Here is a 12,045-nt window from a genome sequence, read left to right on the forward strand (position 1 = left end):
GATTTTACATATTCGCGTTGCGAAATTGGAAACTGGGTTGAGAATTTGAGATCGCGTTGCGAATTTGTTGGTCATTTTGACAAATCCAAAAAAAGTTGGTTAAATTCGTATATTATAAGGCATTTTTGGTCACTGAGGTTATTTTCTCTATTTTCAAATATGTTCTTAAGTATTCTTAATATTCCTAACCCCTTAATTAGACCCTTGACAAGTCAAATTTACCAATAGAAGTCCAAAAACTAAACCATATCAACAATTCCTTTAAAAACCACTTTACAAAATCATCACTATCTCAATCATATTTTAGTTTTAATCTCCTTAAGGCCTCCCTTAAGCTTATAAATCACCTAAAGAACAAGAACCAACCTAAAAATTCAAAGAACAAACAACTTGAAATCAACTCACCTTGAAATTAATGGAACTCACGGGAAGAGAAAGAAGAAGTTCCAGACTGTTCCTTTCCTCTTTCAAAACTCCACGTGTTTACAACTTTTAAAAGGGAATTAAAATTCCTTTTCTTCAAAAAGACCTTAATGCCCCTCTAATATTTCATATTTGATAACAAATCCTAATCAAAATTTCTAAAAATTAGTCCTTGAACTAATCAATTATTCCACTTAAACCATTAAATTTTTAATTCCTTATATTTTGGTCATTGACTCGATGTTTGGGATGTTACAAAGTTCATATTCGACCCTGAATTTACTGAGACTGAGAACGTGCTGCAATCGGCTATACGACTCCAAATGGAAGCTTCACATGCATTAAATCTTCATCAACTACGACCAATAAAATGGGGAATACAACACGAACAACAACAGAAATGGAAACCTCCCCTAGAGGGATGGTGGAAGTTGAATATTGATGGAGCTCACAAATTAGATATAGGAGTAACTGCTTGTGGGGGAGCTCTACGAGATTCTAACGGCGAATGGATCATGGGATTCACAAAAGCTTTAGGACGATGTTCAGTACTAGAGGCAAAACTATGGGGAGTGGTCGTGGGACTTGAAATGACATGGAATATCGGTTTACGAAAAGTCATGGTAGAGACAGACAGTAAAGAAGTATTCAAACTTTTGATGCAAGGTACGTTGATGGATAGAGTATCACCGATGGTACCATATGTCGTCTGGTTAATTAAGCAAAAGTGACAGTTACATTTTGACAGATTGGCAAAGATGGCATAGAACCTCCCAATTGGACTCCACAACTTTGAAGACCCTCCAGCGGAAATAGGAAACCTATTGATGAACGATCAAAGAAGAAACATAGTAAACTAGCTTAGATCTTTTCTACCTTTGTGTACTAAAAAAACATAAGAATTTACTTGAACAAAAATGTATTAGTTAACATATGTTTGTATTATATTGATTTTTTTATTATTTTCTCCTCGTCAAAACGCATCGTCTTGACCTAGCAGACGCAACAATAAAGCCTGGAACAACTTGAAAGTTAGAAGCAGAGCAGCGACTGAAACGAAAATAGTAAATAGAGGAGAAAAACAGGAAGAAAAAGCATGACCGCAAAGCCCGGTTCAGCTCCGACAACGTATTCTCCGAATATTGGCCAAAAAACTCACCCATCTATTTTCAACAACAATGATCTTGATTGGGTCCGACCTGATGGCCGCGGCTTCCACCAGTGCCGACCATCATGTAAAGCTTCTTGTTCTTCTTTATTTTATTTTATTTTTATTCTGAACATTATCGTGTTCATTGCTATTTTGGTTTTAATTTTACTTTTTATATTGCAAATTAAGTTGAAAATTTGTATATCTTTTAGATATTAGTGAGCTGTCTATTGATTCTTTGGTAACCATCTAAGAAAAAGAAGAAAAAAAGTTTCTTTTGTGTCTCTCTGTATGTCAGTGTTATTCGTTTCCTGGATAAGGAAATAGTCTGGTGTTCTCCATTGCTCTCTAGAATAGGGTCATTTTAATGAATATAAGTGATTTTGTGCCTTCGTGATTTGTTTTTACATGTGCCAGAATGTTATTAACTTATTATCTTTGGTTCATATGACCCCTTTCTTATTTCATATAAAATTTGAATTTTTAAGCGCATGGTTGAGTGGAAAAATTGAAAGAGGGAAAGAGCAGTGGAAAGGCATAAAGAAAATTAATTTTGAGTATGTCTGGTATTAAAGAAAGTGAGAGGAAAGAAAATAAGAGAGATGACCGTTTTCCATCCTAATGCATAAAAACAAATCGTTCCAAATTGGAATGACAAGAGAAAATGAGAGAGAGAGAGAGATGCAAGTTAGTTCAATATTATGCATTTTTCAGAAGTTCCATTCTCTTCTAATTTTTCAACTCTACCAATCACATCAATTGAAAGAGAAAAATATATCTCCTATCTTTCTGTTTTTCAATTGGCTAGTTTTCTCCGTTGCTCTCTAGAACAAGGCCATTTTGATGAGTAGTTAAGTGATTTTGCTGCTTCTGATTTGGTACTACATGTGCCAGAATGTTATAAATCTTTGGTTCTTATGAGTCCTTATTTTTATATATTTTGCATGTTCATGCTTAAAAGAGAGCATGAGAAATCCATAGTGGTATAGTCATGTTGTGGGATCATCTTTCCTGTAACTACCACGATAATGGATTTTCTTGTTAGTTTTTAGGCATCTAGAAGATTAGAAAGATGGATTCTTATAGTAAAACTGTGGATCGTTCTTCATACCTCTTGTAAATGGAGCTTTCTTGGATTCTCCCGTGCTGAGTTGAAATGAATCCTCAAATGTTGGTGATCTGTAGTTTTCAGAACAGGTGTAGTAAACTCTGCTTCTGGATCTGGCAGAGCTTGGGAATACCAAGGTCATCGTATCGGTGTGACTTGTGAGTATATCATCTCTGTGAAAATTTCTGTATTCTTCTACATACTATTTTTGGGATTTTATAACCCTTTGCTTTCTTTGGCAAAATTTTCTTTCAAATACTGATATTTTCTGTGATTACTCTACAATCTACATGTTCATGTGTTATTTGTATTGAACTATTTAGTTTTGGGCCAAGAGAAAGTAAGAAAGCAATGATGTACAGTGATACTGGGAGGTTAAATTGTAATGTCGGCTATACAACATTTGCCACTCCAGTTCGAGGGCTGGTATGTGAGATGATTGGAAGTGTGAATCTTTTCTGGTGCTATTGGATTATATATGTATTATATTTGATTTAGTATCTTTGTCTCTCTTTTAATTCTTTTCTTTAATTTAGTTAATTCTATTTCTTTATCTCCCTTTCCGTAGGGATCGGATCACAAAGAGTTTTCATCAATGCTTCCCCAAAACCACCGTGGATGCTTTTGCATTGGTGTTGGAGTCTGGGGGCAGTATGTCTTCTCATCAATCCTTAGTAATTAGGTTTGAAATTGGCCTGTTTTTTTATTCCATAACCTGTCTATTCTGTTGATCCTTCTTATGGCATCTCTCATAAAGTTGATTCTCATTTTCTTATAATAGTGTTTCACATAATGTTTGTTTTAGTAAATAAGTATTTAACAATGCTGTAGATGATGGTAGAGTGTCAAAAATGTTATCTATATCAATGAAAATTCTTATTGGCTATGGATATGCCCTAAGCCCTTATATTTTTGTTTGTTGATAAGCTTCATAATTGGTTAGAGGTGATCTTCCTGTGGTGATATCATGTGCTAGTCTTGCCCTTGCAGATGCCGGGATCATGATGTATGACCTTGTTGCTGCAGTTTCTGTAAGTGTCTTTGCTTGCCTTGATCATTATGCAGGCATAAATTTGAGCACTGCCCTTACCTATGTTACTTCAATTCTTCATTTTCCTTGAAATGCATGTCCGACACTTACTCAAACATGGAAATGAGAAACAGACCTTTAAATATGGAACATTTAGAAGGAGGGGGGGAAGAAGAAGAAGAGTGTGTCAGGGTCAGACACACTCATATCTGATACCCCCCGAGTCCAAGTACATAGCCATTACTATCTCTGCTAGTAAAATTATGACTAAGCTATTGATAACATAGCCATTACTTACTCGTATCAGTTACATGCCAACAGATTTGGTAATGTACTTGATTTAGTTGGTGTTTTAGAACAATTAAAGTGGGATTGATAATAAATTGCTACAACCTGGAAAACAAAAAGGCACATTTGATACTTATAAGCTTATTCTTTTCTGCATGACATTTTACCATTCTTCAAATCCCAATCTCTAGACCCATGATAGAATGGTTTTCTCCTTTCTTTTCTAACCTTGAACAGTGAGTACTGTGAAGAACTTCATCTTTTCTCATGTGTTTAATGCATAATTTCGGTTTTTAGGCGTGTCTGGTGAAGAACCTTGTGATTGATCCTATTCTTGAAGAGGAAAGCTACCAAGATGGAAGCTTAGTGCTTTCATGTATGCCTTCTCGTTATGAAGTCACTCAACTAACATTTACAGGAGAATGGTCAACCCCAGATATTAATGAGGTATGTGTTTTGATCTACTTTTCATGAAGATTTGCTTAAAATTTGGGCTACTGATTCCTGCAAATCAAAATGCTATATAGTATATGTAACCCGGCCTTTAATTTACCTAATGACACTCACCTTGAGTCTAAATAGCATAAGCTATGGTTCTAATATTTGCTTCTATATACAGGCCATGCATCTTTGCCTTGATGCTTACAATAAGCTTGGTAAAGTCACGAGTACATGCTTGAAAGAAGCAGCCGCATCTGCTTCACAAGAGTAAAGTAAGATGTACTTTTATTTTGTTTTCACCATACAATCTTCTTTCTTTTTTTGTGACCTTTTAATTTCACTTATAATTTTGTAGCTGAGTTTACTTTCCCTCATTTCAGATGTTATTTATCTTTATTCCAAGCCCACAAAAAATTAAAAAAAATCTACCATATGAGCTGAAGTTTGAAGTAGCAGTCATCTTTTTCAATTATCTCAAGGGAGATGCTGAAAAAAACCATCAATTTCAATCCTCATGCTTTTACTATTGAAACAAGATGAATCTTAATAGAACACTAAACTTTAAATTTCAGTGACTCAAATTTAATGTTGGGCCATCTGAATTGTATAACACATATAATATAGATAGTAGAGTTTGTTATGTATGGAAGCGTGGGTCATGCACAGCTTTTAAACATCTTTATAGGTAGGACGGACGTTAGATTTTATTTTGGGATATGAAAAGATTGTGAAATGAAAATAAATCATTAAAAATATATAAATTATATGAAAATTTAGAGAGGACAATCGCCTCCTTCGATGTTTGTGGGGACCATCACCTGCTAGCTTCCAAGATATGAATGGGCGTCATTTAATTTCTAGGCCATCCCCTGCTGGGGTTCCATCATCTAACCTTGAGCTGGCCTCATTCTGTTATTACATGAGACATTGAAGGAGGAAAAGAATTTCTGACCACTACACTATTTCTAATTTATTTTATTCTCTTAAATTTTTTCTATTAATCTGAATGATTATAAAATATTTATTTTTAAAAAAAATTAATTAATTAACAATAAATATATATATATTCACTTAAATTTAAGATCTCCAAAAAAATTAAATTTTTTGTTATTAAAATCGTTCAATGGATTTACCCTTATCATGTTAGTTAAATATTCATGACACCTACATTTATAAAATAATATAAAGTTGAATTACCATCACGTGTGGCGGTTTTAATTTGTATTTTTATTTCTTATATATTAGTAGAAACTACTAAAAAACTCCTAGTTTGATTCAATAATTATGCAAAATATTATATTTGTGATAGAATGGAGCTGGTGAGGAGCGAGATCTCGGTGGCTTGTCGGGATCAGTTTTTCCAAATAATCCTCAGCAAATAAAAGAGAAGAAAAAAAAAAGGAGTTTGAAATGAAATTGGGAGATTGGGAAAATGTCTGCACCGTCACACACACATGCTGGCGACCGACTCCCCCTTTTTACTTCAACTGTTGCAACCTGTGTCTTCCGATGTCGACTCCTTTCAAGCTGTTGTGATGGGAGGTACAAGCTTATCCAAATTTTTAATATTAATAATTAATAAATCACTATTAATTAATTACTGAGGACTGCAGTATTTGATTGTCAGTTTTAACTGAATTCGTGTCGATGTCACTTGGTTTAATAAATACAGTGAATATTAATGAGACAGGAAATAAAAAATATATAATAATAGAATTAGCTTTTTAACGTTTGTCTAATAATTATTTCTGTTTTTAGTTTTTAAAATATTTTAATTTTAATTATTGAGTAAAATTATTTATGTCTAATGAAGTTTATTATTTAATTAATGATATGCATATTATTTTATATGTTTTCACATGTGCTTACTTAATAATATAATATATATCACATCAATATTTTAAGTAACATATCATATATCACATTATCATTTTGAATAATATATTATATATCAAATCATTATTATAGGTATGTGACATAAGATATCATCACTTAGTTTATATAGTTTATGTATCAAAAGAACTATTCAATATACAAATATATCTTATTTAAAGTTTAAAAATAAAATAAATTATTAAATTTTTAAACTTTGAAATTCAAATAAATATAATTATATAAATTTTAAATTTACTCGATTTGTATATATAAAAAGATCACTACATATATATCACCGTGTTGCAATTGTAAACTTACCGTACGTTACTGAAGAAACACGTGTCAAGATTACTTAGGCACTCGTTTCTTACGTAGTCAACTCTACGGATCTTACAAATCATAAATAATTTTAAAAATAAAATGACAAGTACATAAACAATAGTGAAAAGTACACTACAGAACAGAACCCTCTTTCCCTTCCGATTTTCTTCCTTTTGTTTTAAGAGACAAGCTCATATGATTCTGTCTTCTGTCTTTATCTTCCCGGTTCCAATAATTAATTTATATTAAAAAATTCCAGCAAAACATTAACTGTATTTTTCCACCAACTTTATGACAACAAATATTAAATATACAGGTTTTCATTACTTGGGATGAACTCTTTCTGTCACTTTCTCGGAATTCTTTGGTTTCTAAGTTACCAAACTTGTTAATAATCTACAAAATCCCATCAATTTAAGGCGTGTACATCGAGAAAGTTTCCTTCTTCTAACAATGGAAAGTGTTGTTTAAACTTTCCATTCCCAGTTATGGTAAATAGATTTCAATGATGAAAAAAATCGGGTGTATCTTTTCTTAAAGATCATCATCATCAGATCAGATTGAAACTGAAATGAAATGAAGAAGAAAACAGAGTCTTCCTCAGGATTTTTACAGGGTTTGGCCTTGTGCTTGTTTGTAAGCTTTCTGTAGCTGTTTCTCAAGTCCCTGTGTTGGAATCAGTATACAAGAATCGTATTCCTTTTTAGCTTTGTTTTATTGACTTATTCTCTTCCATTTTGCTATGAATTCCCTTATGATCAATGAATTAAGAAAATGAAATCATGGTCAATATTCAACCTTCCATATTTCTCTTAGAATCAAGCTGACTAAATTTTATAAGATGGTGTCAACCGCGAATCCATGACTTCAAATCCATTTATTTGCTGCATTTTTTCCCTGAGGGTATCAATTTTTTTAAAGGTTTTTTTTTTTTGATTCCATGTATGCAATAAAATATAGAAAACCAGACATTTTTTATATGATGGTCTGAGAGGGAACCCTTTATGAAGCTTTGAATAAAGAAATGGGTCACGTGTTTTGACCAGCTCTTTCGCACTAAAAGAGGGGGGTGGTCTTTAGAGCTGCTTCATGTTCAAGTTAAATCTTTTATGCCAGTGGTCACATGATTCTTGGTTCAAGTAGCCGTACAAAGGGCCTTTTCTGCTCTTTGTGGTTCTTCCCACTTGCCTTAGTTAACATCAGTTGATTCATGATCTCATATCCATAAACTGTTTGTTAATTGGACGGCAACCGCGTAAACTTCTTCTCCTTTTCTATCTCGTCTTCCTACAGATCACATCTAATAAATAGAACGGCGGCAACGACATTGGAAGAAAAGCCATGGGGTATGGTAATTCAAGATCTGTAAGGTTTGTTGTTTAATGATTTCTCACGGCTCTCATTTTACGTTTGTGTTATATGGAACAAACAACTGATGTTACTTGCTTATTGCATGTTTTCAGATTTCAAGATGATCTTGAATTGCCAAAGCTCCACAACACCATCAATGGGATGGTAAGAATATGATAAAGCTGAAATACAACATTGATGGGACCAAAATACCAGAGCCTAGCACCAAGAAGGCTGAGAAGGAGTTGCCTACTAGTAGGACGGGCAAATCCTTAAAAGCTAAAGTGCTGTCCAGGGTTTTATCTGAGGATTTCGAGAGAGTGAAGAAGAAGATTTTGGATCCTCGGGGACCGGTTATTCATCGATGGAATAAGATTTTTCTAGTATCATGCATAGTCTCTTTGTTTGTGGACCCTTTGTTCTTTTATTTGCCAGTAGTCTGGGAAGAAGTCTGCATTGATATTGGAATCCCACATGAAGTTATCCTCACCATAGTAAGATCATTGGCTGATGCATTCTATATAATTCAGATTTTCATTCGGTTTCGGACAGCGTATGTCGCGCCTCCTTCTCGTGTATTTGGGAGAGGAGAGCTTGTCATAGATTCCAGGAAGATTGCTTCCAGGTACCTTCAGAAGAGTTTCTGGATTGATTTAGTTGCTGCCCTGCCCCTTCCTCAGGTATGTGTAAAACTAAGGCATCCATATTTTTTTTTCTTTTTGCTAAATACTAAGGCTTCAATTTGCTATATCTTTGCATCCCAGGTTTTGATTTGGATGATCATTCCAAATCTCAAAGGTTCAACGATGAGAAACACGAAAAACGTGCTCCGGTTCATAATCATTTTTCAGTACCTTCCAAGACTTTTTCTAATATTTCCACTCATCACAAATTGTCCAGGCCACTGGTGTTGTTACAGAAACAGCATGGGCTGGCGCTGCTTATAACCTGATTCTCTACATGCTGGCTAGCCATGTAAGTGATTCTGAAACCTATAAACTATAATTCTACAGACACAAAATGCCAATTCTAAACTGTTAGCTTGAGTAAAACAATTAGCTTATTTCAATCCTTCCTAAAAAGGTTTTAGGAGCTAGCTGGTACCTTCTCGCAATAGAGCGCCAAGAAGCATGCTGGAGGAGTGCCTGTGATCTTGAGGAGTTAACTTGTCAATATAAATACTTTGATTGCCACAGGATCAATGACCCCGGCAGGGATACCTGGTTCAGGTCCAGCAATATCACCGGTCTATGCAGTCCGAATTCTGGCTTCTATCAGTTTGGTACATATGGCGATGCATTGACATTCGATGTTACAACCGCACCATTCTTCAATAAGTACTTTTATTGCCTTTGGTGGGGTTTAAAGAACTTGAGGTCAGTTGTTTCCTCAGAATTTTTTTAAGAACTGTTTAAGAAATCAATAGCAGAACCTGGTTTTCAAGTGTATTTCCAGCTGCAGTACTGCTGCTGAAAGCATTCGAAAGATGCATTTATTGCTTAAACTCTAATGCTATGTCTCTTATTACATGCAGTTCTTTGGACAGAATCTTGACACAGCACTTATGTGGGTGAAATAATTTTTCCATTATTATTGCAACTCTTGGTCTGGTTCTCTTTGCACTGCTCATTGGGAATATGCAAGTAAGTCCTCCAAGCGATTTCACTCATGAAAGCTGCAAGAATGTAGCTTGTATTAGGTAGGATTGAATGGCATATAGGCACTTCTGAAGTATCCTAAGGGTGTGTTTGTTTGACGTAAAACCAATTATGGAATTGGTTTTCCCGAAATCTCGTGTTGTTTCATGTAATTCGTTTTCGGAAAATGTTTTCCGTGTTTGTTTCAGGTAATTCGTTTTCCGGAAAATATTTTCCCGTGTTTGTTTCACGTAATTCGTTTTCCGGAATGTAATTCATTTTTCTAGTAAAATGAATTTTTTGTGTTTTCTGTAATGACTTTTCACTTCAAAACAAAAATAAAATAAATTTATTTTAATATTAATAAAATATTTTAATATCATTTTTATCAAAATATTAATTATTAAAATATTTAAAATATATTTATTAATATTTATAATAAATATATTTTTTTTAATATTATATAAAATATTATATTATAATAATAATATATTTATTTTAAAATATATAAATTTTTTTATATTTAATAATGAATAATATATTTATATATTAAATAATATTTTCGTAAAGATATTTAAAATATACTATATTTTTAAAATATAATATAACACTATTACTTTAATAAATAATTAATAATTTATAATATTTTATTTCACTAAAATACTAATATTAATATTTTTATAAAATTATAAAAATAATATTAATAAAAATTATTTTAATATTTTAAAATAATATTAAGTTTTATGATAAATAATATTATTTATTATATTTAATATTTGTAATAAATAATTTTTAAAAAACTTTCAACTTGGGGGTGTAGCGGGTAACTCGGACGGCGGCAAAACCGCTATATCGTGAACGAAATCACGGTCACGGAACGATTTTTGAAACCCTGTCCTAAGTTATGTTTTTGACATGATCTTAGAATTCCCTGTAATTTTTATGTCATGAAGTCGATTTCTTCCCTTTTTTGGCAATTTCTAACATTGTGATAATGTTCCACTGGCAGACATACCTTCAATCGACAACCGTTCGGTTGGAAGAGTGGAGAATCAAGAGAACTGATACTGAGCAATGGATGCGTCACAGGCAGCTTCCTCCCGAGTTAAGGCATTCTGTGAGAAAATATGATCAGTATAAATGGCTAGCTACAAGAGGAGTTGATGAAGAAGCTTTACTCGAAGGCCTTCCCTTGGATCTACGTAGAGACATCAAACGCCACCTCTGTCTCGACCTCGTTCGACGAGTAAGTTATAAGATCTGAAAACATTATACCTCAGGCAACAATTATAGCTTGATATGTAACTATATTGACGGAATGAACAGGTACCGCTGTTTGATCAAATGGATGAAAGGATGTTAGATGCAATCTGCGAGAGGCTTAAACCCGCATTGTGCACCGAAGGCACTATCCTAGTTCGCGAAGGTGATCCAGTCAACGAGATGCTCTTCATAATCCGAGGCCACCTAGATTCTTACACTACAAATGGTGGTCGTACCGGATTCTTCAATTCATGCAAGATCGGCCCGGGAGACTTCTGCGGTGAGGAACTGCTGACATGGGCGTTGGATCCTCGTCCTAGTGTCATTCTCCCATGTTCAACTCGTACAGTTAAAGCAATATCAGAAGTAGAGGCCTTTGCTCTCAGAGCCAAAGACCTCAAATTTGTGTCATCACAGTTCAGAAGATTGCACAGTAAACAACTAAGACACAAATTCCGGTTTTACTCGCACCAGTGGAGAACATGGGCTGCCTGTTTCATACAAGCAGCGTGGCGTCGGTTTAAAAACGAAAGGAAGCAGCTGAACTACGAGCTAAGGAGAACCATATGATGGCTGCCGAAGCTGAAGTTCCAGCACCTGGTTCAGGGTGGGCTATATGCAGCCAGGCTAGCAGCAAGCAGTAGGAGGGGTGTTAATAATATGCATTCAGGGTCTGCTGGTTCTGGGGTTGTCAGACCCTTGCGGAAACCAGCAGAGCCAGATTTTTCTGTAGATGAATACATTTGGTTACACTCCCAAATAGGGATCTAGTGTGTAGGTAATCACTAAAGCAGTAAGCAATGCCTGTAAATTTTCTTTGTTTCTTCACTAGTGACTAGCCTGTAAACAAAGGTGGAGTTGGTTATTGTTTCCAGTTCCATAAATACATTATAAGGTGGAAATTCTTTACAGTTGAAAATAAACTTCCTTTTCCAGCCGAGAAACAGGAGAACTTAGTGATGTACTCTGGAAAACTTAGTTTACAAATTTTAGTTCTGCAAACTTCTTTCAATATTCTGCAATTTAAATGGTTCAGCATCCTTGCATGTATATATAATAACGGGTGAATTCCATGACCATGGACTTATAGGAGTCTAAGACGAAAGAAGCTTTCCCACTTTCATTGTGTTTCCACAACGGTTCCAATTGCAGCTGAAAG

General features: G+C 34.3%; 2 pseudogenes; both read left to right on the forward strand.

Moving 5' to 3' along the window:
- Positions 1-746: 746 nt before the first annotated feature.
- On the forward strand, positions 747-4,899 carry LOC120137146 (annotated as a pseudogene).
- A 3,063-nt stretch (positions 4,900-7,962) lies between these two features.
- LOC120137147 lies at positions 7,963-11,805 on the forward strand (annotated as a pseudogene).
- The last annotated feature ends 240 nt before the right edge of the window (positions 11,806-12,045 follow it).

The sequence above is a fragment of the Hibiscus syriacus genome, unplaced genomic scaffold (assembly GCF_006381635.1).
Source record: "Hibiscus syriacus cultivar Baekdansim isolate YM2019G1 unplaced genomic scaffold, ASM638163v2 tig00110652_pilon, whole genome shotgun sequence".
Classification (NCBI taxonomy): domain Eukaryota; kingdom Viridiplantae; phylum Streptophyta; class Magnoliopsida; order Malvales; family Malvaceae; genus Hibiscus; species Hibiscus syriacus.